Source organism: Loxodonta africana, chromosome 7, assembly GCF_030014295.1.
Source record: "Loxodonta africana isolate mLoxAfr1 chromosome 7, mLoxAfr1.hap2, whole genome shotgun sequence".
NCBI lineage: Eukaryota > Metazoa > Chordata > Mammalia > Proboscidea > Elephantidae > Loxodonta > Loxodonta africana.
This window is the reverse complement of record NC_087348.1, coordinates 61,198,064-61,225,283: the sequence shown is the minus strand read 5'-3', so window position 1 is coordinate 61,225,283 and position 27,220 is coordinate 61,198,064. Positions and strand designations below refer to the sequence as shown.

General features: G+C 37.0%; 1 long non-coding RNA gene across 1 annotated transcript in view; it reads right to left on the bottom strand.

Annotated features, from left to right (window-relative positions):
- The window catches only part of LOC135231697 (uncharacterized), a 39,559-nt gene extending 14,376 nt beyond the window's left edge, over window positions 1-25,183 (bottom strand). The window contains exons 1-2 of the long non-coding RNA XR_010322450.1: window positions 24,375-25,183; window positions 22,979-23,067 (exon numbers count right to left, since the gene is read on the bottom strand). This is a non-coding gene — a long non-coding RNA (uncharacterized LOC135231697). The remainder of the gene's footprint in view (window positions 1-22,978; window positions 23,068-24,374) is intronic.
- Between the last annotated feature and the right edge of the window lie 2,037 nt (window positions 25,184-27,220).

The following is a 27,220-nucleotide window of genomic DNA, read 5'->3' as shown; positions in this document are numbered from 1 at the left end:
TGTATAAAAATATATATATATATATATATTAAATCTGTGTAGATTTAAAATTGTGAATGCCAAGTTTGTTTCCACCTCAGGGCATTCTGACAAGTCAGTTTCTCTCTCTGAAACACTCTTGCCCAGATATTTCCATGGCTTTCCCTTTCTCATTCAAGTCTTAATCAAATATCACCATTTCTGAGCAGTGTTCTCTTGTCACCTAAAGAAAGTATATTATCCCTACCTCTAGTAACTCTCTATTGTTGTCCTGTTTTATTTTCATCATAGCCCTTTCTGAAGTCTTATTTATTTGTTTCTTTACTATCTAACCTGACTAGAACATAAGCTTCAAGAGCAAAGAAACTTACCTGCCATGTTCACCCAGCACTCAGAACAGCACCTGGCACATAGCAGACATTCAATAAATATATACTGAATGAATGAAATATCAGACTGCTTTCTTCCTGCCTAGCCAGTTGAAACCAAAGGATCATAAATTTAAAATCAGTTAATATATATATATATATATTTTTTTTTTTTGTAACTAAAAACAGATGATAATGTTGGGAATGCATAATGGGAGAATTACCCAGGGTTACCTGCTGATTACCAGCACAGCCTCTGAGGGACTGAATGTATTTTTAGAGTACGGACTTCCATCTTGAAATTCCAAGTTGTATTTTCTTACTTATCCAACGGTGTCCCAATTTTCAGTGGAATACTAACACCAATGTTTGTGCAATCAGACACATACCAGCAACGAACAATCCAAAAGTGAAGACAACAAATCCACTTAGAATAGCATTAAAAGAATAAAATATTTAGCAATAAGTTTAATCAAAGAAGTACCACACTTGTACACTAAAAACTATCAGAACAAAAAATGAAACCCATTGCCATTGAGTTGATTCCAACTCAAAGAGATCCTAAAAACCAAAAAAAAAAAAAAACAAACCTGTTGCTGTCGAGTCGATTCCAACTCATAGTGACCCTATAGGACAGAGTAGAACTGCCCCATAGGGTTTCCAAGGAGCGCCTGGTGGATTTGAACTGCTGACCTTTTGGTAAGCAGTCGTAGCTCTTAACCACTATGCCACCAGGGTTTCCAAAAAGACCTTAAGACATTGTTAAAAGAAATGTAAAAACACCTAAAACAGTGGAAAGACATCCGTGTTCATTAATTGTAAGATTTCTATTGTTAAGGTAGTAAACTGATCTATGGATTCAATGTGATCCCAATAAAAATTCCAAATCTTGAAAAAACAAACAAAAAATTAGAGGACTTTCCACTTTCAAAACTTAATCCAAAACTACATTAATCAAGACAGTGTGGTACTGGCATAAGGGTAGATATAAATGGAATTGAGATTCCAGGATAGAATTAATTTTCAAAAAAGGTGCTATGACCATTCAATAGGGAAAATACAGTCTTTTCAACAAATGGTGCTAGGACAACTGGATAACCACATGCAAAAAATGAATTTGGATCCTCACCTAACACCATACAAAAATTAACTCAAAATAGATAAAAGACCTAAACATAAAGGCTATAGATATAAAACACTTCCAAGGATATATATGTGCAAATCTTCATGGAATGGAAATGGCATTGTTTTCTTAGATTTAACACCAATAAAATGAACAATCACAGAGAAAATTGATAAAATGAATTTCATCAAAATAAAAACTTTTGTGTACCAAAAGGGGTATCAGAATAGTGAACAGACAATTCATAGAACGGGAGAAAATATTTGTAAATCACATACCGTACTTTTACCCAAATAACGTGAACCTTCTACCTTTGTCTGTCAACTGTTCCTTCTCCCTGCCCCCACCCCACAAGGTATTTTTGTAAAAGTGCTATGCTATTTTTTTTTTAACAGTAACATGTAAAAAAAAAGGAATTGGCATCGGGCACTTACAAATATACCTCCCTGAAGAAGGGAGTGGTTGACAAATATTTTTTAATATTTGTGCAAAAATTTGTGTAAAAGATACAGTATTATTTGTGTAAAAATATGGTATCTGCTAAGGGCGTAGAACATGTAAAGAACTCTTAAGTTCAGGAATAAAAAGCCATATAACCTAAGTATAAAATGGGCAAAAAATCTGAATAAACATTTCTCCAAAGAAATATATACAAATGGCCAATAAGCACACACAAAGATACCCAACATAATTAGGCATTAAGGAAATGCATATCAAAACCATGGTAAGATGCCCTTCAAACTCATTAGGAAGGGCATAATCAGAAAGACAGACAATAACAAGCTTTGGCAAGAATTTGGGGAACCTGGTACCCTGTTACTTGTGGGAATATAAAACGATACAGCAACTATGGAAAACAGTTTAGTGGTTCCTCAGAAAGTTAAACATTATGTTGTCATATGACCCAACAATTCCACTCCTAGGAATATGTCCACAAGAATTTTAAATATGTTCACACAAAACCTTGTATAGAAATGTTCATAGTAGCATTAATCCTAATAGCCAAAAGGTGAAAACAACCAAATTTCCATCAACTACTGAATGAGAAAACAAATGTGGTATATCCATAAAATGAAGTATTATTCAGCCATAAAAATGAGTTAAGTACTGAGACTCGCTACAATATGGATAAACCTTAAAAATCATTATGCTATGTGAAAGAAGCCAAACACAAAGGGTCACATATTGTATGATTGCCTTTATAGGAAATGGTCAGAATAGGCAAATTCATACAGACTGAAAGCAGATTAGTGGTTGCCAGGGAGTAGGGGGATGAAGGGATAGGAAGTGACTGCTGATAAATACGGAGTTTTTCACTGGAGTGTTGAAAATGTTCTGGAATTAGAGATAGTGGTAATGTTTTCACAAACGTGCAAATATTCTAAAAAACACTGAATTATACACTTTAAAATGGTGAATCTAATGGTATGTGAATTATATTTCAATTGAACAAAAGTCTTAATGCTGGTTGTTAAGGGATTATAGGTCATGACATTTAAAATACCACTTCCAAAAACTTATTTTTCAACAAAGCACAATTTTCACGTGAAAAACAAAACAAAAAACCCTAAGACCCAGTGTATTTAAATGATTTACTCAAGACTGCATTGCTGAGACAGATAGAGAAGGAGAAGGGGAGAGAAGTAGGGAAGGATGGGAAAAATAAGAGTAGAGGAGGAAAAATAAAAAGAGAGACTAAGGCCAGAACTTGCCAAGACTTTTTTCACTAACCCAGGCTACCAGCACGTATTTTGCACAAAGACAAGGAGTTTATGAAAGGATCAAGGGAATGCAATTAATTTTAACAACAACAGCCAAGAATTAGACTATCCCTTTTATATCGTCCAAACATTTAGTTAGTTCACTTGACTCTCATAACCATCCCTAGCACAGCGGTAAGGCACTCAAGTCCTGAGGTTGGATTGATTGGATTCAAACTCTGTTTTACAACTTTCTAGCACTGGGATATTAAATAATAAACTTAATGTCTCTAACTTTACTCTCTTCATTTTTAAGAATGGAATAATAAATATATCTACCCTGTGGGACTTTTGGAAAAAGCCTGGAACAATATGAATAATTATTTAATATTAGCAATTATTATTATGTCTACAAGCTAGGAAGTATTATCTTCCCCATTTTATGTGTGATGTAATTAAGGCTCATAGAGTTTAATACCTTGCCTAATACCTCACAGTAAGTAAATGGAACTCAATCCAGATCTTCTGGCACTAAACTTTATATCATAGTTTTACCCCGTGTTTGAAAGTTATTCCAAAATAGCAAACCTGAGTATGTAACTGCAACAATTAGGATAACATTGAAGTTCAAAGATCAAAGGAAAGAGTAACAAAAGAAGTAAATCAAAATCTTGATCAGAGGACCTCTTTCAGATTGCGTCCAGATCCTGACTGGTAAAGCGGAACTGAGGGCCCCAATCTCCAAGTCCCAATATCACCTTCATAACTGTAAAGAAAGAACAGTTGTACTCCAGTAAAAGATAATTGCAGCAGAGATGAAATATTATATTAATAGCAAGAACTAGAATTTCTTTTAGAGAGGGATGTACTTTGTTTATGACGATACTTTTGAGGGTCAAGCTCTGAGGTCAAGGGCAGAAAGAGTAGAAATCATAAAAAACTAAGGACAGCTCAATCACTCTGAATGAGAATATAAGATGTATACAGTTTTTCCCCTGAAATAGAATGAGCATACATAGAGAAGGCAAGGTGATGAGCCAGTGGGTGGCATGAGGTTGGTGGAGCAGGTAGCCAACGACGAATTCCAGTGGTGGGGTGGCTGGAAGACTTTTGAGAACAAAGATACCTGATGTTCACTTTGCTTCAAAATATCTACAATTTTCATTGAGAATTGTATATGATTAGATTCAATTCTTGGTCTTAAGAAGCTGGGAGTCCAGGTGACATTTGGCATTTCATACACTTTCTTATAAAGTAATAAAGTTAGCTAACATTTATTAATCCTTGTGCATGGGGTCACCAAGAGTCAGAGAATGACCTAAAACTGCTAATGACAACAATAGGAGATAATAGCATTAGCATTGGGTGGAATCAGCTTATGGTGAGGCCCTATATGTCTTTTTAAGAGGCTCAAATTTAATTCTACAGCATTCCTTCTTCAATATTATGAGTTTAAGGTCCAGCCCTGATATCTCTTTATAGACAATCCTAAACTCAGACTTACCAATGTCCCAGTAAGAGGGTTGTCAGTGCCCTATGTGGTTTCTTGTGAAGACTCCATGGGCCTAAGATCTGATCCTCATCTCTACAATGTCAAAAATTCTCTCCTATCTATTTATTCAAGGTTGATCACATTCTAGGGGACTAATTGATAAATAATCAAACTCACTGGAGGTTGATTAGTAACTTGAAAGCAAATTTCTTGATTTATAATGAGAAACATGATTGCCTCATGGACCAAAATTCTCATCAAGTGGACTGTATATTCTCTTTCTAGGAGGGAGGATTTCTTGGGAACTAAATTAATATCAGAAAGTTGCTTGGGAAATACAGAGATGAAGGAAATATGATATTAATAAATTTTATGATTAACTGCTTTCTCTTCTGTGTGTTTATAGCACTTGAGTTATATCTCTCTTTTTGTTCATTCCATAAACATTTACTCAGCATCTTTTATGTCTCTGTCCCATATTACTTGCTGAGGTACGCAAAAACAAATAAAACCTAGCATCTGCCATCAATAGGAGGACACGTGTGGAACCAACATTAACCAAGGTTCTAATATGTGCCAGACTCTATACTAGATGATTTATGTCCATGTAAAAAAAAATTTTTTTTTTTTTTTATCACTGAATTTCTACAACAAACCCTTAGGAGAATTTTAGGTTTTATTTTGCCCTTTGAAGATGAGGAAAATTTTAAAAATGGAGAAAAATGCAATTTCAATGACTTACTCAAGATCAAAGAGGTAAGTGGTTACATACTGTATATATATATTTCAAAACTCATCAAATTGTACACTTAAAACTGGTGAATTGCACTGTAGGTAAGTTATACCTCAATTAAAAGAAACCACATTAGACAGCCAAAGAGAAGATGTATAAAGTTAAATTTTTGGAGAAGTTTTCTAGATTCTGTGTTGTGGGTTCCCAACTCCCAAGGGAGGAAGGGAAGTGGAGTGCTACCTCAAGACTACTTAGGGAGTTTCCATGGTATCACTTAGAGAATCTGAAGTGTGTTTTCTGCAGTTCTGCAGATGATTAGGTCTGATTCACATTTGAGAATGTAAAGCAGGCTGAATTATTAGGATAGAATGAATTTGACCTGCATTTTTAATTTGTTGGAATATGTATTTCCCCTGGACCAAATACGGGTCACTTGAGGTCATCGTGGTCATAATCATAGGGCTACATAGAAGAGATTGAAGCATCGAATCAGCAAGAAGGTAGAGCAGGCACTAAACTGCTAATGGCAGGGGAAGAAACCAACAGTAGTTACCCAGAAACAGATGCTCCTGCCCAGGTCAAGGTACCTGAGAGAGAGAAGTCCCTAGCACTGGAAGTCTTCAGGAAAAAAAAAAAAAAATTAAGAAAGCATCTCAATCAATTCAATCCACTAATATTTACTAAGTCTCTAGACAGTTCTGAGCACCATTTTAGCAACAGCATCAGGACACAATGCAGACAAAAATCTTTACATTCATAGAGCTTACATTGTAGTGAGGGGCACAGTCAATAAACATTATTGATGTAATTTTTATCGCTGAATTGTACATGTTAAAAATGTTAAATTGGTAAATGTTGTGTTGACAATATTTTTACAATAAAAAATGTAAAAAAAAAAAACAAGATAAGGGGGATGAGAAATGCCAGAGTAGACAAGGTAGGCATCAGTGAGAAGGTGACAATTTGAGTGAAGATCTGAAGGAAGTAAAGAAATGAGCAAAGGAGATATGGAAAGAGTGAGGAGAGAGCAACCCAGGCAGAGGAAACAGCCAGCACAAAGGCCGAAAAGTGGACATTTGCCTGGCATGTTTAAGGAAGAGGAAGATTAATGTGGCTGTTGCTAAATTAGTAGGAAAAATCTAATCAGAGATGAAACCAGAGAGATCATGGGTATCAGACTATGTAGGGCCTAGTAGACCATTGTAGTGACTTTGGTTTTTGCTGTGAGTAAAACAGGGAGTCATTTTGGTGTTTTTAGCCAGGGTCATACTGGCTGTCCATTGAAAATAGAGAAAAGGGCAAAGGTGGAGGCAGAGATACCAGGTCGGCGGCAATAATCCAGTTGAGAGATGATGGTGGCTTGGACTTTACTCATAACAGTGGAAGTGTTGAATTCTGGAGGCATGTTGAAGGCAGAACCAACAGAATTGACTGACCATTCAGATTTATGGAAAGGAAAAGTAAGTCAAGAAAGAATCCAAGGTTTTTGGCCTTAACAGTTGAAAGGATGATTTCCTGAAATGGGGAGACTACAAGTGGAAGTTTTAGAATAATATTAGTTCTTCTTTGGACATCTTAAATTTGAGATAATTACTAGAAATCTACAAAAGTATGTTACAGGCAAAAGGAAAGAGGAGTCCATAGATTGAGAAATCCAAACCAGTTATACAAATTTAGGATTCATTATAAAAAATAGGATATTTTACACAAGAAAAGGGCAATTTTTCTTTCAAATCCAGAGAGTGCAAAGTCATTATTTGATTTACAACTACCCTATGCCCTTACCTGCACACCTTACCACTTCCCACTACTCTGAGAAACAAGAGTGGAATTAAGAGAGCGAAAACTAACTAGAGCTCCATCCCTGGAGATTAGTACAGACATTACTTTGGGGGTGTGGTCAGGTGAGGGTGGAGTCCAACCTCTGAATGAAAATTGAAACGTTTTTAATTAATATCTTGGACTGAATTAAACCTGAATTTGCAATGTGGAGGAGTCATAAATCTATTTATTATCTAAGTGTAAATTGCAAAGTTATGGAATATGTGCAAGTTTCATTCCAAGGTTTTAGGAAGATTAGTTCTGATAAATATAGTTGGAAAGGGCAATTAGAACTAATAAAAGCAAAGTAGCTAGTAATTATTTTAAGCTAGTAATTATTTTAGCATATCAATTACTTTAATCGTTTACGTATTATATCTTTTACTTACCCACTTTCACAACTATATAAAGAAAGAATACATTTGCTATTTAATTGTAAAGAGCTTCCACTTATAAAAGAGTTTGTTAAAAGATGGAGCTTTTTGAATGCGTGCATAAGAGAAGCTTAAACTTTCCGCAAGATACCCTGCTTGACACTGAGCAAATACTCATAACCGATTGTTCTCCATTGATATTTCCACTTTTCCCACAATCACAGGAAATAAACGCCCTTGATTAGGTGCCTGGCAAAACAGACTATGATAAGGCAAGCTGCTTACAAAGGTATTTGACTAGCTTGGTACCCTTACTTTTACACAGACACAGCTCATCAGCCCAATTGATCACCTTCAGCGCTAAGTTGTGGGTTAAAATGTCATTATGGTATACAACATCTTACTTGATGGCTCAAAAAGCTCTCTGACTTAATTTACTTTCAATTTTCCCTGTTTAAAGCAGAGTTTTCTTCTAAAAAGTGCATCAGACTTTTATGACTGTATTGGAGGAGGAAATTATAAATGTTGTTTTTACAAAGCACTCAGAGAAAGCATCAGATGTCAAGATCTAAAAAGGGCTGTCAGGATGATGTTGGCATTTTGGCATTAACTGGTGTTCTGGCCTCTTGAAGAAGCCTAAAAATACTCACCAGCACATAAGTCCAACTGTCCAGACACACATAAGAGGAAGAAGCAGAGTCAGAGGACAGCTAGTTGTTATTTAAATAGAACATTAACATAATAGAGGGCATTTGGTTGTTTCAGCAAGACTGCTGTCATAAACTTTGCAAAGTAATACCTTGCCTTTAACAGCACAGATCAGGAATCATTACAAGCAACATCCACAATATGTCTAGTGTAATAATGGATAGAAGTTAAAATCAGAATTTCCCACCCCACATTACCAGTTTGTAAAGGTAACCTAGAATAGTAAAAGCCTCAACTATATGGCACTGGAACATAGCATTTTAGGTTCAAAACAAATTGAGAGCAGCAGGAATGATACAGCTACCCAGCATACTGTAAGGCTGCTACCCCAGCTAAAGCTCCCAGGGCCCAGCTGGCCTTTGTTGTGTACTCCCAGCTCTCCTACTCTGAGATTATTGAAGATCAGGCAAAGCCATTCCTTCAAGGAAACTTTAAATCTCTGCTTTATTCTCAAAGGTAAACATGTGCAACGTATGAAAGACTCAGGTAGGAAACCAATCTAGATAAAACTGTGCTCTGAAAGGTATACTGATTACCTTTTGTGCCCAGTTATACCACTAGAATTGCTCTTGCTTGCATTCTTTCGCAAAGAATGCTTGCTTCTTTAAATTGTTACATTCTTGTAGGAGAGTGGCCTCACATGCACATGAAAGCTGGACAACGAATAAGGTAGACCAAAGAAGCATTGATGCCTTTGAATTAAGATATTGGTGAAGAGTATTGAATACACCAGAAGAAAGAGCAAATCTGTCTTGGATGAGGTACAACCAGAATGCCCCTTAGAAGTGAGGATGGTGAGACTTCGTCTCATATACTTTGGGCATGTTAACAGGATGGACCAGTCCCTGGGGAAAGACATCATGCTTGGTAAAGTACAGGATCAGCGAAAAGAGGAAGGCCCTCAAAGAGATGGGTTGACACAGTGGCTGCAACAATGGGATCAAACATAGCAACAATTGTGAAGACGGCTCAGGACCAGGTAGTATTTCATTCTGTCGTACACAGGGTTGCTATGAATTGGAACCGACTTGATGGCACCTAACAACAACAACAACATAGACAGAGAGAAATTAGGAGACCACTGTGGGGTTTTTCAAGTTATTTTTCTACTTTATATTATAATTGCCCCATCTAAATCCAAAATTTGATTTTAAATGTTTATATATTATATCTTATGTGTATATCATACTTTGTCTAACCAATCTAAATATTGTACATTTACATTAGTTCTAATCTTTGACATTATAAATAATGTAATAAATATGCTTGTAAAAATAATCATTGTTCACATCTCTGATTATTTACTCAATTTAAATTCCTAAAAATGAAATTGTTATGTCAGAAAACAGAAGTTATTTTAATCATCTAGACATATATTACTGAATGGCATTTGAGAGTATATCTTTCCAAAAGCAATACATGAGAATAACCGTGACATTACCCTGAACCAATAAGTATCATCTTTTAAAAAAATCTTTGCAAATTTGATAAATTGATAAGCCATATTTTCATTTCAAAATTCATTTATTTGATTACTAACAAAGTTGACTATTTAAAACATATTTATTAGATAAGAGATATATTTTTGACTGTTAATAAAAAGTCAAGCATATCTCTCTAACAATAGCTAGAGGGGTTCTTTAATTTGGAATTTCATAAAAATCAAAAAAATTATTAAGAATAAATGAATCCAAATGGTGTAATACTAATTATATACATATTATTGTACAGTAACTAAGGAAAACTATGCAAAATAAAGTCTAAATCCTATGAAGTGAGGTGTCACTATAAATTTCCATTAAGAGAAAGAATTTGGAAAGTTTGAGGAGTTGAAATACTTACATCCAATATGAAGCCTGGTCACAACATGTTCTATGGATTCCTTCCTTGTTTCACAAATGTAGTAACTATTCATCTGAAGTTCTCAGTCTTTGATTACACACTTGCTTAATCTTTCTACTATTCATGATGTTGAAAATTGGTTTCTATAAAGGGTTACTCTTCCAATTTGGGCTGTTTGCTTTTTTCACAGGATAGTTTCATGGAACTACGACTGTCTTTTTTTTGATAAATAGTGAAGAAATTGACACTCTTGAGAATTTCATTCTTCTTGGATCAACAATCAATGCCCACGGAAGCAACAGTCAAGAAATCAAATGAAGTATTGCATTGGGCAAATCTGTGGGAAAAGACCTCTTTAAAGTGTGAAAAAGCAAAGATGTCACTTTGATGATTAAGGTACACCTGACCCAAGCTGTGGTTTTTTCAACCACTGCTTATGCATGCAAAAGCTAAACAATGAAAAAGGAAGATTGAAAAAGAATTGCTGCATTCCAATTGTGGTGTTGGTAAAGAATATTGAACTATACCATGGACTGCCAGAAGGATGAAAAAATCTGTACTGGAAGAAGTACAGCTAGAATGCTCTTTAGAAGAGAGGATGGCGAGACATTGTCTCACTTACTTTGGACATATCATCAGGACAGATCAATTGCTGGAGAAGGACATTATGCCTGGGTAGATTGTCAGCAGAAAAAAGGGTGACCCTCAGTGAGATGGATTGACACAGTGACTGAAACAATGGGCTCAAATATAGCAATGGTTATGATGATGGCTCAGGACTGGACCACATTTCGTTCTGTTACCCATACGGTCACTATAAATAGTAGTAAATTCAGTGGCACCAAAGAACAACAACAACAGCCACTGTGCTTCTAACCTGACCATCTTTTCTGTCCTATATTCCCCAAACCTATAAATGTTCTGTATTATTTTATAACAAGAAGGCCATTTTAAGTTCCTAAATGTCACCTGACTGGGATTCAGAATGAAAATGTCTTTCCTCCTGAGCACTTCACATTACCATGGTACTTTCTTTTTTGTACCCTGCAAGTAATAACTCGGGAGAATTTCTCCTTCCTTACTGTACGCTCAGTATGTGGCAAGTTACTGATGTGCTATTATTTAAACAAATTCTATCACATATAGTCATGTATAGATTAAAATTGCTGATTTTTTTTTTTTTATAAGCAAGGCCAAGAGTTGCAAATCTGGATAGTGCTAAGATAATATCTGTGAATATTCCCAGAATCAATTGTTCAAATTTGATTAAAGAGGAAAAGGGAGAAAACAAAGATAAAAAGTGAAAAAAAAAAATATGAAGAGCTAAATCTATTACCTTTGTATAAAGTACAACCTGAATGAAAATTAGTAGATTTGATGAGGAAAATGAAAGAGAATTAATATTTGTTAAGCATCTACTAAATGCCAAGTACTATATATTATCTACTTGACAATAAGCTAGTGACTAAAATAAGGATAACTTCTATTTGTTAAGCCAGGCATTTTGCTAATATTATTACATTTAATCCACATGACAGTCTTATTAAATATATATTATTGGGCCCATTTACAGATGAGAAAACTTAGATTTATAAGTTTCCAGGATAAAATTGCTAAGAAAGTGGTAGACCTAAGATTATAGATGCAAATTTGTCTGACTACAAGTTAAACCAGTAACTAGTTGCCATTGAGTTGATTCCAACTCATGCCAAACCTGCACGTGTAAGAGTAGAACTGTGTTCTGGAGGGTTTTCAGTGGCTGATTTTTTGAAACTAGATTGCTAGGACTTTCTTCTGAGGTGCCACTGGTTAGACTTGGAACTCCAACATTTCAAATAGCAGGCAAGCCCATTAGCCATTTGCACGGCCCAGAAACTTCATCTTCATGTTACATGCACTTAATTCCTATGCTTTACTCTCTCCCTTGAAACCCTGGTAGCATAATGGTTAAGTGCTACGGCTGCTAACCAAAGAGTTGGCAGTTCAAATCCACCAGGCATTCCTTGGAAACTCTATGGGGCAGTTCTACTCTGTCCTACAGGGTCACTATGAGTCGGAATCAACCCGATGGCAATGAGTTTGGGTACTCTCTCCCTTAGAAGTATGTGTAATTACCAATTATACAGTTTAGAAATTGAGGGTCAGAGTCATTAAATAACTTACCCAAGGATATTCAAAACTGAAATCTGTTTTTCTCCAAAGCCCTAGAATTACCCAACATTAAGGGAAATAAACATTCGGTTATTAAGAACAAATCTCCTGGGTATAGAAATATGGACAATTAATAAAAGCCATCAAGCAATGTTAATTAAATTAATAGATAAGGAGTTTCTGATTATTCTTCCATCTAAGAAAAGCAAAGGTCTTCACCAAGCCTAACTGGGGGGAAAAAAAAAAATCCACTCCAGAAAAACCAATCTTGAAAAAAAAAAAAAAAACCCTTCTACTTAGGTCAGGATGTTAAATGTAATTGATTATATCTGCTTTGGTGTGAATAATTAGAACACACAACTCATCAACAGAGCAAGCCACTTGAAACAAATCGTTTGGAAATGCCAATAAGACAAGAAGGGAATTCTGCTCAGAGCAATCCTTTGAGTTTTCCTAACTGCCTGAAATATTAATCCCTATAACAAGCAATGGCCCCACCATGGAAATTCTGATTTGCAGGTTTCAGGAGAGCTAGAGCATATCTCAATATAAACACATGCCAAATATCTCTTCCAACAATGAGTCAGAAAAATTCTCTTTGAAAAAGACTGTACAGAGATGTAAAATACTCACAAAAAGTTAGAGGTTTTTCAAAGGATAGAACTTAACGACTAGAAATTCCATGGGCTTTTTTCTTTAAATTTACTTCCCTCTGGTCCCCATTCTAGGAATTATCAAGCCAGCTTCACTACAGAACTTGATCTTCTGAATGTTAAAAGCCTTTCTCTACTTTGATAAACCTTACATTAAAAATGAATCACATATTAGCAACAGGGTGTGTGGCCTAATATCTAGCCTCCAGGTTAAATAAAAATAATAATTAAAAATAAAAACTTTCTTAAGGCTGAATTGGCTTCTAGTACAAATCCCATCTACAGCTGATCTGTTCCCAATCTTGAGCCCTAATTAATGAATAACACGCAGAAACTGGTTTTACCATAAGTGAAACTCATATAGATTGTTAATAGCCATCTCCAGTGCTGCCAATAGAACTTTCTTCAGTGGCAGAAATGGTCTATATCTGTGTTTTTCAATATGGTAGCCACTAGTCACAAGAACTTACTGAAGTCTTGGTTCGTACAATTGAGAAACTAAATTTTAAATCATATTTGATCTTAATTACTTTACATTAAAATTTAGTAAACAATTTTATGCCACTAAATTTGAGAACCCTCACGTGTCTGTCAGTTTGTTGTACTGTGGGGGCTTGTGTTTGCTGTGATGCTGGAAGCTATGCCACCAGTATTCAGATACCAGCAGGGTTACCCATGGCAGACAGGTTTCAGCTGAGCTTCCAGACTAAGACAGACTAGGAAGAAGGACCCGGCAGTCTACTTCTGAAAATAATTAGCCAGTGAAAACCTATAAATAGCAGCAGAACATTGTCTGATATAGTGCAGGAAGATGAGCCCCTCAGGTTGAAGGCACCCAAAATATTACTGGCAAAGAGCTGTGTCCTCAAAGTGTAGTCAACCTTAATGACATGGATGGAGTCAATCTTTCAGAACCTTCATTTGATGATGTGGCACAATTCAAAATGAGAAGAAACAGCTGCAAACATTCATCAATAATCAGAAACCTGGAAAGTATGAAGTATGAATCTAGGAAAATTGGAAATCACCAAAAATGAAATGGAATGCATAAAGATCAATGTACTAGGTATTAGTGAGCTGAAATGGACTGCTACTGGTTATTTCAAATTAGACAATCACATAGTCTACTATGCTGGGAATGACCACTTGAAGAGGAATGATTGTCAAAAAGAACATTTCAAGGTCTATCCTGAAGTACACTGCTGTCACTGATAAGATAATATCCATATGCCTACAAGGAAAATCAGTTAATATGACTATTATGCAAATTTATGCATCAACCACTAAGGCCAAAGATGAAAAAATTAAAGATTTTAACCAACTTCTGCAGTCTGAAATTGATCGAACACGCAATCAGGATGCACTGATAATTACTGGTGATTGGAATGTGAAAGTTGGAAACAAAGAAGAAGGATTGGCAGTTGGAAAATATGGCCTCAGTGATAGAAACGATGCCAGAGATAGCATGATTGAATTTTGCAAGACCAATGACTTCTTCCTTGCAAATACCTTTTTTCACCAACATAACCAGTAACTATACACATGGACCTCACCAGATGGAATCCACAGGAATCAAATTTACTATCTCTGTGGAAAGAGACGATGGAAAAGCTCAATATCACCAGTCAGAACAAGGCCAGGGGCTGACTCTGGATCAGACCATCAATTACTCATAGGCAAGTTAAAGTTGAAATTGAACAAAGTTAGAACAAGTTCACGAGAGCCAAAGTATGACCTTGAGTATATCCCACGTGAATTTAGAGACCATCTTAAGGAAAGATTTGACACATTGAACACTAGTGACAAAATACCAGACGAGTTATGGAATGACATCAAAGACATCATACATAAAGAAAGCAAGAGGTCATTAAAAAATACAGAAGAGAAAGAAAAGACCTAAATGGATGTCAGAAGAGGCTCTGAAAGTTGCTCTTGAACATTGAGTAGCTAAAGCAAAAGGAAAGAATGATGAAGTAAAAGAGCTGAACAGAAGATTTCAAAGGGTGGCTGGAGAAGACAAAGTAAAGTATATGATGACATGTGCAAAGATTGAAAACCAAAAGAGAAGAACATGCTCAGCATTGATCCAGCTGAAAGAACTGAAGATAAAATTCAAGTCTTGAGTTGCAATACTGAAGGGTGCTACAAGTAAATATTAAATGACACAGAAAGCTTCAAAAGAAGATGAAAGGAATACAGAGTCACTATACCAAAAAGAATTGGTTGACATTCAACCACTTCAGGAGGTAGCATATGTATCAGGAACCGATGGTACTGAAGGAAGAAGTCCAAGATGCACTGAAGGCATTGGCAAAAAACAGGGCTCTGGGAATTGACAGAATACCAATTGATATACTTCAACAAATGGAAGCAATGCTGAAAGTACTCAATCGTCTATGTCAAGAAATCTGGAAGACAGCTACCTGGCCAAACGACTGGAAGAGATCCATATTTATGCCTATTCCCAAGAAAGGTGGTACAAACAAATGCAGAAATTATCAAACAATATCATTAATATCACATGTAAGAAAAATTTTGCTGAAGATCATTCAAAAGTGGCTGCAGCAGTATTTTGACAGGGAACTGCCAGAATTTCAAGCCAGACTTAGAAAAGGACTTGGAGCCAGGGATATCATTGCTGATGTCAGAGGGATCCTGGCTGAAAGCAGAGAATACCAGAAAGATGTTTACTGTGCTTTATTGACTATGCTAAGGCATTCGATTGTGTGGACCATAACAAATTATGGATAACATTGCGGAGAATGTGAATTCTGGAACTTGGTTTAAAATCAGGAAAGGTGTGTGTCAGGGTTGTATCTTTTCAGTGTACCTATTCAGTCTGTATGCTGAGCAAATAATCTGAGAAACTGGACTATATGAAGAAGAGTGGGGCATCAGAATTGGAGTAAGACTCATTAACAACCTATGATATGCAAATGACACAACATTACTTGCTGAAAACAAGGAGGACTTAAAGCATTTACTGATGAAGATCAAAGACTACAACCTTCAGTATGGAGCACACCTCAACATACAGAAAACAAAAATCCTCACTAGACCAATAAGCAACATCATGATAAATGGAGAAAAGATTGCAGTTGTCAGGGATTTCATTTTACTTGGATCCACAATCAACACTTATGGAAACAGGAGTCAAGAAATCATACGAGGCCTTGCATTGGATAAATATGTTGCAAAAATCCTCTTTAAAGTGTTAAAATGCAAAGACGTCAATTTGAGGACTAATACATGCCAGACCCAAGCCAAGGTATTTTCAATCACCTCATATGCATGTTAAAGTTGGACAATGAATAAGGCGGTCCAAAGAAGAATTGATGCTTTTGAATCATGGTATTGGCAAATAACATTGAACACACCATGAACTGCCAAAAGAATGAACAAATCTGTCTTGGAAGAAGTACAGCCAGGATGCTCCTTAGAAGCAAGGATGATGAGGCCTCATCTTACATACCTTGGATATGTTTATCAGGAGAGTCCAGTCCCTGAAAAAGGACATCGTGTTTGGTAGAAGATCAGTGGAAGAGAGGAAGACCTTCAGAGAGATGGGTTGACACAGAGGCTGCAACACTGGGCTCAAGCAGAGCAGCAATTGTGAGAATAGCACAGGAGCGGGCAGTGTTTCCTACATAGGGTCGCGATGAGTCAGAACCAACTTGGTGGCACCTAACAACAATCTTTGTGGGAGAACACTGCCACCTCTTTCTCCTGAGAAGCAGCTGGTGGGCTCCTACCACTGAGCTTTCGGTTAGTAGCTGAGTGCATAATAACCACTGTGCCACCGGGGCTCTTTTGGATAAGAGCAGCAGTATGGGGAATCACACATGGAGAAGTGAACATAAGAAGGGCTTCCATGACAGGAACTCCAAAGTATACTCAATTTAAGGTATTAGCATAATGAAAGAAAGTAGTAGGTATCAAGTAGAAGGGCCACAGGCAGCACTGAAAACAGAAAAAGAGAAGTCAAGAAGCTGTTCTTTGTCCATTTCCTTCAAGCTCTGTTCTTTTAGGCTTAACGCTTGCAGTACATATGAAAGTATCAGAGTGTTAGAAATCAAGCTGCAGACCTGTGCGTTATAGGATTGTTAGATGCTTAGCAGAATCCTTGACTTCTACCCACTAGATGTCAATAGGATCCTGCTCCCCTTCCCCAACACTCATGTCTCTAGACAATGAAGAACATTCCCTGTGTGGGCAAAATTGCATCTGGCTGAGAATCACTGATCTAGCCTTATTTCTGTGTAAGATAATATATTTTCCTTATGGTTTTAGGCATTTCAATTTGGTCTTCGGCTAGAGCATCCTAGTCCTGAACGTTGTGGTATCAACTATGCCTTTTTTCCACCTTAACCAATTTATTTTTGTTTCTGGTATCTCTGTTTGCAAAATGAAAAACAAAAATATCTGATATTTCCTTTTCTCGTTTTCTCCACTCTTCCTGATTTCTCCTGTCCTTGTGTCCCTTTCTTCCCTTTTTTTCCTCTTCTCTTCCACTCCTCTCCTTTCTCTCCATTTCCTACCTTCTTCCTTCCTTCCCAACTCTTTTTCTTCCTACTTTCATAATTCTCTTTTTCTTTCTCCCTTCCTCCCTCCCTTCTTTCTTTCTTTTGAATCAGAAAAATCATAGGTCTAAAAAGTAGCCATCAGAGTTAGCTTTGGTAAAGCTGAGACCATTGTGATTCATGCATTAAATCAAAAAAAATTAGAGTGACAAGGCTACTTGTCAACTGATTGTTGACTAGAACGGCAACAAATGAATTATTGTATCTGTTCCTCTTTCTCAGAGAGAATGTCAAGGTACAACAAAATATTCTGCTTACACAGCAGGTAGAGTCACTCCAGGCAAAGCAAAGCGGATGCAGCATGTCAGAAGAAGAAACCACACTCAAACAGTATTGTCAAGGAATCACTTGTGAAAGGCCCTTACTCTTGTCCTACTCTCACTGATATTAGTCATTCTCTTTCATAATGACGACTATCACCTTCACATTTCTGAAAAAGAAGTTCCTATATGAAATCAGTATGAAATTTAGCATTGTCCTGAAATAAGTTAGCTTTTTTTGAAGTAAGTTTAAGACATGTACTAAAATGGCTATTGCAAATTAGAGAATACTCTCTGCCCCCAGAAGTCTTCCATGGCAGATAAAATATATGTATAATTACAGATTGTCAGGATCAAGTTTTGCTCTGATTTAACATAATTAAAAATAGTTCTACAAACTTCAGCATTCTTTTTTTGTAGCAAGAATAACTTATTATATTCTTCCTGTAGTTGGAAAACTACAAATCTAATGGAGCATTTCCTTTACAGAATTAAAGCACCACGTTTGTCAAAGATGCATCTAAACTCAATGCCAATGCTTTCATTAACTATGTTTGACAAACAATTAACAGCTTTACATTTTAAACCCGTTGCCATCAAGTCAATTCCTACCCATAGCAACCCGAGTGGATAGAGTAGAGCTGCCCCATGAAGTCTCCAAGGAGCACCTGGTAGATTCAAACTCCCGACGTTTTGGTTAGCAGACTTAGCTCTTAACTACTATGCCTCCAGGGTTTCCTGCTTTACAGTTTAGAGGCAAGTAAATACCACATTTTGAATGGAATTTCTAAATCTTAAAAGACATATATAGCTTTTTAAATACTTTGTATGATTATACCACCTGGCAGATTTTATCATCCAAAGAAATTTCAGATCCATTCTAGAAAATGGCTATCCAACCTTGGTTGTAATACTTTGTTGCAAAGTACTTCCTTTGTTGGACAACTCTGACGCACTTCCTTTCTCTTTTTACTTCCTTTCTTCCTTCTTCTTTCCTTTCACAGTATGTATTGAGTGTTGTATGTAACATGTTTGATGTAATATCTTTTGATACAATAGTGAACAAGACACAATCTGTGCCCTCAAGATACAGTAAAATAAAAAGGTAACTGCAATACAGGATGAAGGTGCTAACACAGAGATAAGCTCAGACACACTGGAAGCAGAAGTCATCAAATATTTACTGGATATCTACTGTGTTCTATATAATTTGCTTGGAGTTGTTAAGTGCCGTCAAGTTGGTTCCAACTCATAACAACACTATGTACAGCAGAACAAAATGCTGCCTGGTCCTGTGCCATCAGCATGATCATTGCTATGCTTAAGCCCATTGTTGCAGCCACTTTGTCAATCCATCTCCTTGAGGGTCTTCCTCTTTTTGGCTGACCCTCTACTTTACCAAGCATGATGTCCTTTTCCAGGGACTGACCTGTCCTGATAACATCTCCAAAGTATGAGATGAAGTCTCGCCATCCTGGCTTCTAAGAAGCAGTCTGGCTGTACTTCTTCCAAGACAGATTGGTTCTTTCTTTTGGCAGTCCACAGTGTATTCAATATTTCTTGCCAATATCATAGTTCAAAGGCATCAATTCTTCTTTGGTCTTCCTTATTCATTGTCCAGATTTTGCATGCATAGGAGGCAGCTGAAAACACCATGGCTTGGGTCAGATGTACCTTAGTCCTTAAAGTGACATCTCTGCTTTTAACACTTGAAAGACCTCTTTTGCGTGAGTGGCCATCTAAGGTACTTCAATGGTCTCACCCTGTCTGGAGCAAGGAAGAAAGAAGAAAACCAAAAACATAAGGAAAAGATTAGTCCAAAGAACTAATGGACCATAACTACCACAGCCTCCTCCAGACTGAGTCCAGCACAATTAGATAGTGCCCGGCTACCACCATTGGCTGCTCTGACAGGGATCACAATAGAGGGTCCCAGATAGAGCTGGAGAAAAATGTAGAGCAAAATTCGAACTCACACACACACACACACACAAAGACTAGACTTACTGGTCTGACAGAGACTGGAGAAAACCTGAAAGTATAGCCCCCAGACACCCTTAGCTCAGTAATCAGTAATGAAGTCACTCCTGAGGTTCACCCTTCAGCCAAAGATTAGACAGGCCCATAAAACAAAATGAGACTAAATGGGCACACCAGCCCAGGGGCAAGGATGAGAAGGCAGGAAGGGACAGGAAAGTTAGTAATGAGTCGAGAAGGGGAGAGTGTTGGCACGTAGTGGGGTTGGCAACCAATGTCACCAAACAATATATGTATTAATTGTTTAATGAGAAACTTGTTTGCTCTGTAAACCTTCATCTAAAGTACGATAAAAAAATAAAAAATAAAAGAGGTATTTTGCAGCATGTTTGCCCAATGCAATGAGTCTTGATTTCTTTATTGCTGCTTCCATGGGTGTTGATTGTGGATCCAAGTAAAATGAAATCCCTGCCAACTTCAATATTTTCTCTATTTATCATGATGTTGCTTATTGGTCCAGACGTGAGGATTTTTGTGTTCTTTATGTTGAGGTATAAATCCATATTGCTTCATCAGTTAAGTGCTTCAAGTCCTCTTCACTTTCAGCAAGCAAGGCTGTGTCATCTGCATAACTCAGAATATAATTTTTACTTACATTAAGGCAAAACCTGCATCTGTGTGATTTGAACTTTAAAAAAAAAAAAAATTTTTTTTTTTTTTAATCTACATACAGAGCCTGCATGCATAACCACAATGCTGTGGTAATAATATAGTACCTACCCTACAGAGTTGGTGCCAAGTGCTGTTAATGGTATTTGGATAAGTATTATCTGTCTCACCTTTAGCAAATCACTTAGTTTCTCTGGTCCACTTCATCAGAGCCATTGAAATACACAAATGAGATAACTCAGAAATCTGTAAATGACACTATATAAATTATTGCTGTTTTGTTATTATTATACTGTGAAGGACTTCTCAGCCTTTCCATCACTAATAAATTGTATTTATTTCTTCATAAGGCATCGTAATCAATACAATCAGTAGCTAATCAGGGCTTCTGACCTGCCACAAATAACAGATGTGGTAGGCAACTGAGCAGATAGACTCCCAGGCCAAAACAAAGGAACTTTAGTTTTTTGTTTGTTTTGGCTTAAGCCTATGGGTGTTATCACGAAGAAAAAAGTGTAATTTCTACTAGGTTTAATATATAGATATATATATGTACGTATGAAAGCAGACAAAAATCAACATCATTGCCTTATGGATCCCAAGTTCGAAATTATCCTGGTTGGTAGAGAAGATGAACTGAGATCCACTCACCTTCCACCCTCCTTTCCCGCAGATTCAAAAATCCCAAGCGGCCCTCAATTCTCTCAGGAAAGGTTTCATTGGTTGCTTCTGGTACATCAACAATTGATACTTATGTTTGGCTTCTCAATCACTCCTACAATGACTTCTCTCTCCTTTGACTCAGGAGTGCTGTGGATCTGTTCTGATTGATGGTCTAAGGGAGATGAATGATAATTCTTCAAGTGAGAACTTTTGAGGTTTGTTGTCGTGAATAGCCCATAGGAGAGAATTAAATGAGACAGATCTTTCTTCTGGAATGGAAACACCCCGGGCCTCGGAGTGAGGGTAGATAAAGGGCCACTGGGGTAAAAATAGTGCCGTGGGTAGAATTTGCTAAAATAAAATTTGCAACAGAATGAAGAAAAGTGCTCAGGAGTCTCTTTGTTACAACAACGAGGACCTATTTCCTTGGTAACTATGATACCTAGAGTCTTGCTGGTAATGCAAATACTGGCAGACACTCTTAGCTTGGGAGAATATTGAAAAATTATATTGGCTTTATAGCATTTCCTACATCTTGAGAGTTAGAATATCTTCTCAGGTCCAGCTTAACTCAGCTGAAAATATTTTTAAGGATTTTATATATTTTTATAAAATATATATATATTTTTAATTACAACAGCTTTCCATGCCCTTCCGACTAATACTATGTCCTTTTCAATATAATACCGTATTCACAGCAGTAGTTGGGGAGGACGAGGAAGGTTATGGAGACGGCAGAAGGTGACGAAAACAGTTGCTGTAACTTTGCCCTTGTCCTAAAAGTCCTCATCTCACTTTTTAAAATTCCAAATAAGCTATGACCAGAATTCTTGGCAGCTTGTACTAAATATCAAAAGTCTGAAATTTTACCTATTTTGAATCCCAAATTGAGGAAAAGAGAGGTTCTCCACCTTTCTACCTCTAATTTTATTTACAGTGGGTTGTGTCTAGGTTCAAAGTATGAAATCATATTTGCTTAATAGGTATAATCCAGCTTGATTAGCTATGAAGGAAAGAAACAAATGAAAACAATTGTGTGGCAATGTGGTCATTTATTGCTGTTCTACGTAAAGATGAAAATATTCAGTCCCCTCTCTGTTCATGAATGACTCTACCATTAGACTTCAATATGCTTGATTATAACTCGACTTTTCTGGTTTTTTTTTACTGTATTACAAAAACAGCAGCCCCCGATTTTTAAAAGAGAACCAACCGTTAAGGTAAAGGTTGATGGCATAGAAGGGGTACTCATTAGGTTTTTATTTAGGAATAAAAGTTTCAACATTGGCCTTATTTGCTCTCTTTTTTCCTGCTGGCTGACCATTCTTTTTGCCCCAAAACAATAGTGAACTAAAAGTAAATGGGCCAAACAATGCTAAAGCAACTCTTGCAGAAGGATGAGCCCTTCCTTCACGAAATGAAGACAAGGCTTTATCTTCTCTGATGATAAATCATTCTTAGAAATTTGGAAAAGGGGGAAATTTTCTGAGAAACCAGATCTTTAATTTTATCCCATATTTTCAAAGTGATAAAAAGAAAAAGACAGTGTTTATTTTTTGACAAATGCCAGTGAGAAATAACTAAACCAGTATTAGAAAAAAAATAAAAAGGAAAAAGGTGCCACTATTTTCACCTTTCCCCTCTGACATGCTCACCTGTAGCACAGCCTCCCAGCCAGTGCCCCATAAAAAAATAAAATAAAATAAAATAATAGCAGCCTGATATTCCACAAGTGGGCTAAAGGTCTGTCCAGGTACTGATTCCACGGCCCTCCACGTGGTCATATGTATGTGTTCCACACATAGTGAAACCTCAACACCAAAACATCGACTGATAATTCCATTTTGTGTTAAAGTAAATGTGGAAGGACATCTCACCCACTTACCCCTCTGAGTCACCACTCACACAGATCGCGGTAAGATAATGATTCCCACTTTCCGCATTTAGGCCACATTCCATGTTTTGATCAAAGTCCTAGAGAAAATTTTGCATTCAATATTTCCAATTATATAAATGGTTTTGACATAACAATATTTTCTTAAACAAGTAAAAGCAGGGGTTGGTAGATAAGCTAGGACTCACAATGATGGTGAGACTGCTAGAATCTGGTTGCTAGTTCTCAAAATTGTTTTTAACATTTTTTCATTTATAAAAAACAATTTATCTACTCCCTTAGTTATATTACAAGTCACACAGTCTGTGGGTTCCCCCTGCTGGCTTCTTTACTGTTAGGACTCTGAAGATAAAAACACTTATTATACCCATCCACTGAAAACCAACTCCAGAGACAAGATTCCTGATACTGGAAGACGGTGGTTTGGAAGGATAGAGATGTAGCATTAGGACTAAGTTTACAGGAGTCAAGAACCAGTGAGACAGCCTATTCTCTTTGACTTGTTCATCCATATAATGTTTTTATTAAATAGTTACAACCATTTTAAATTTCGATTTCTAGTTGCTTTTCAAAGATTGCCAACAGTAAGTAAGTTACGATTCCCCCATGGTTGTGGTAGTGTTTGCCCGTCTGAGATGGGGCACGACCACTGGAGTTTAGCAGTTACAGGTACTCCCTATGATCTGACCCACACTGAGGCCTTGGGTCATCTGTCCTTTATCATCAGGCGTATTTACATTTTTTACATTTGGCCCATTTCACTCAGCATTGTTTCGTGCCCAGTACCACCAGGTATTTAAGTCTTAGACTACTGCTTTGAAGCAGAGTTCAGATACTACTTGCTCCCAAAACCTCCACTGATTCTACCATACCCCTACACCTCAACCCCTTCGGAGCTAAGTCTTTTTTTTTACATAAAATGATCAAACATGCCTTAGGAAAAGTATGCATGTATAAAAACTGTAACTCAGGATTTAACTGCTTATAATGAGACAGCTCTTATCACTTGGAATTTAAATATGAGAATAGTACACCTTGAGAGTTCCTTTAATGAAAAAAAAATCAAAAGAGTAGAGAGTTACTGTTTCATTTCTGAATCCATTTCTGTAGCTGCAGCAGGGGAGGAGAGAGAGAGGAAAAGAGAGAGAGGTATCCAAAAGACTTTATCAGTCAAATAGCAGAAGAAAAAAAACAATGTGCTGTGACTGAGAAAGGGATGAAAGAAGTATTTAAGGTCTTTTAAGAAAAGACCGTATAATCTTCTCAAGACCTGCCCAAGACAGGCCAGAATTTCAGAAACCCAAACCTCCTTTTACACTGCATTTGGATAAAAAGCAAAGCCTTGTTTTGCTTTGTCATTATGTGCCCCCAAGAAACCTGAACCTACCGTTTGGGCTTAGTGCTCCTTGATGATAGAGATTCCAGGCTTTGGCGGTTTACCAGAGATATATCTGGCATGAAATAAGTTGATTTTTATTTTGCTTTTTTTTTTTTTAAGCAATGAGATGGTTAAATAGTTGTTTTCTGAGAACTTCCTGTTTTAAGGCTTTCTCAACCAAATTTAGTTTCTTCCCGTCATTCACTTCTCACTCCATGTATCTTACTTTCACATCTCAGGAGTTCCATTTCTATTATGAAATAAAAGAATGGAGCAGCATAAAGAGTTCTACCTAGGAGTCAGGTTTTTCTGGTTCCATATCACATCTCTGCCACCAACCAATTTCTGGATCTGTTTCCTCCATTGACAGGATGTGAAGTTTAGAACGCAGGAAGTTTATTTTATTTTCTACTACAGTAAGTCCTACATAACTAAACATCTTTCTTCATGTGCTGACCTAATTTAACCTTTTTAATTGAAAATGAAGGCAAGTGAAATGGTCCATGGTTGGTGTACAAGATTTGTACATGGCCCTGACACGAGTCAAAGACATATAGAGGCCCATTTCACACCTATTTGTATTTCGGCAGGACTATTCCAGAGTGATCCCCTGATGGTGTGTGATGAAATGTTAGTAAAACAAAACCTGAACAGCTCAAACTATGTAATGAATTGCTATCTGCATCATATAAAATAACTCACTGATTCAAGCCAACTAGGCTGACACCCGGCCATCAGTCTCACAGAGCAGCATAAGAGTAGGTCCCAATGGCTCAAAAGGACTAATCATGTTTAAAATTTTTCTGAAAGTCCCAAGGGTCAAGTGGGCCACATCTGGCCTATGGGTTGAATAGTGGGCACCGGGTATTAGATAGTCATTAGTGTCTACTTAGTCATTAGTAGATTACTTTCCTCATTCTCCTTGCATTTTCCAAAGCACATTCCATGGGATGTCACCTGCTGTTCTAAAGAAAAATATGGAGGCAATATTTCTATACTTCTGTATTATATCCTGAATTGAATAAAATATGTAAAAACTAACTCTTTGAGTTTTTAGTACACCAATATGTGATATACTTTGTGAATCTGCATAAGGTGGTAGCTATATTAGTGCTCAACCAGATTTGGTACCACCCTCTGAAGGTCATTTAAAAATGTATTATAGTAATTTTGATTATCATGATGGCTGAGGACCCCTACTTGCATTTAAAAACCCTGTACCATGGATGTTAAATGCCCTGCAATACTTGGGACAATTGCACACAACAAATAATTGTCTGGCTCAGAATACTAGTAACCTGTCACTGATACCAATAGAAGATTTAACATTCCCTATAGAAATTTGACCACACAGCCTTTAATTTGAAGAGCAACTTGTGAGGTTAGTATTACCAGGAATCCATTTTGGGAAAGCTAGTCTAAAGACTTTGGTTATAGCACTAACCAGGCTCCACCCCATCCGACCCTGCCCCACCTGTGAATTTCTCTTTTTAACTGGGACTTAACCAAGGTGAAATGGAAGGCAGTGTAAAGGAGATAAGTGTTTGTGGGCAGAAATCCTGCCTCAAATCCACTAAGTCAGAAAGTCAATTCTACCTGCTTAGGGTATTAATGGCTCACTTAGCTTTCTTCAAATATTAGACTGACTCTATAAGCAAAACCCTTCCATGCTGTAGGACAGATTGCTGAAATGGAAGAGAGCCACCTTCTACTTCCTGGGACTGGAGTCAGGACTTTGACCAAGGAAGAGAAGACACAGACTTAGTTATTAAAAAAAAAAACAACTCTTTTATGTCCACACAATTAGCTATGGCAATTCCCACACCCCCACATCAAAAACCTGTTCCTTTCCTCCTTCACACAACTCCTCTCAAATCATTGCCCTTTTGATATTTTTCCCTCCTTAACTGCTGCTTAGATATGGTTCATCATCTGGTTTCATCTATAAATATTGTAGGAATTTTCAGGAGAATGGATTAGGGGAAAAACAAGGGATGTGACGGCCATTTCTTTGTACCCTTCTGCTCGAAGATTAGCTATTAATTTATCCATTACAAAAGCCACTTAGCTGGTCCATCTTGAAACAATCATTAATATGTTTGGAGTTTTAATGTCCCTGTCTCTAAGAGTTACTAAAATTAGCCACCTCAAAAAGTTACTGTACAAATAAAGTGAGATCATGTAGTAAAAATCCTTGGCCCTGGCATATCGTTAAGTGATCAATACATGGCAAAGGTGGTGATTTTTATTATTAATAATGGCAAAGTAGATCCTCTGCCTCTTAGTCCACAGTTCTTTGGCTATCTGCAATGTTCAAGAGGACGCTGCTGCTTCCAGCACGGCTAAAAAGTAGCTTTTCTGTGCGGCTCAAACAGGACTGGTGCACCAGACAGCAGCTGCAGCCTGTTTTCTTAGTCACTTCTCCAGGCTGCTTCTTTCCATTATCTTTTCCATCACTTAAAATTTCAGTCACAAGAAGGCAAAGCAGCAGAGACCACCAAATTAATTCATTATTTGCCTCTGTTGAATTTATTACTCCTTTTCCAGTCTGAACTGATCCTCCTAGGTAACTTCTAAATAGCATTTTATTAATTAGTTGTGAATAGCTGGTCAATTTGGCAACTTGTGGGTAATATTTGTTAACTTGACTCAGTATGAGAGAGTGAAGGAATCCAGAATCATCAGAACTGATGGGAGCCTTAAGCAGTAACCAGCCCACCCACCCTTCATTTTTACAAACGGGAAAAATAAGACCTAGAAAAGTCACTTGCCAAGAACTCACAGTGATAAACTGCTTACCTGAGGCTGGAATCTGGCAATCTTGATTCCTTTAGGGCACAGAGTATCACAGAGTA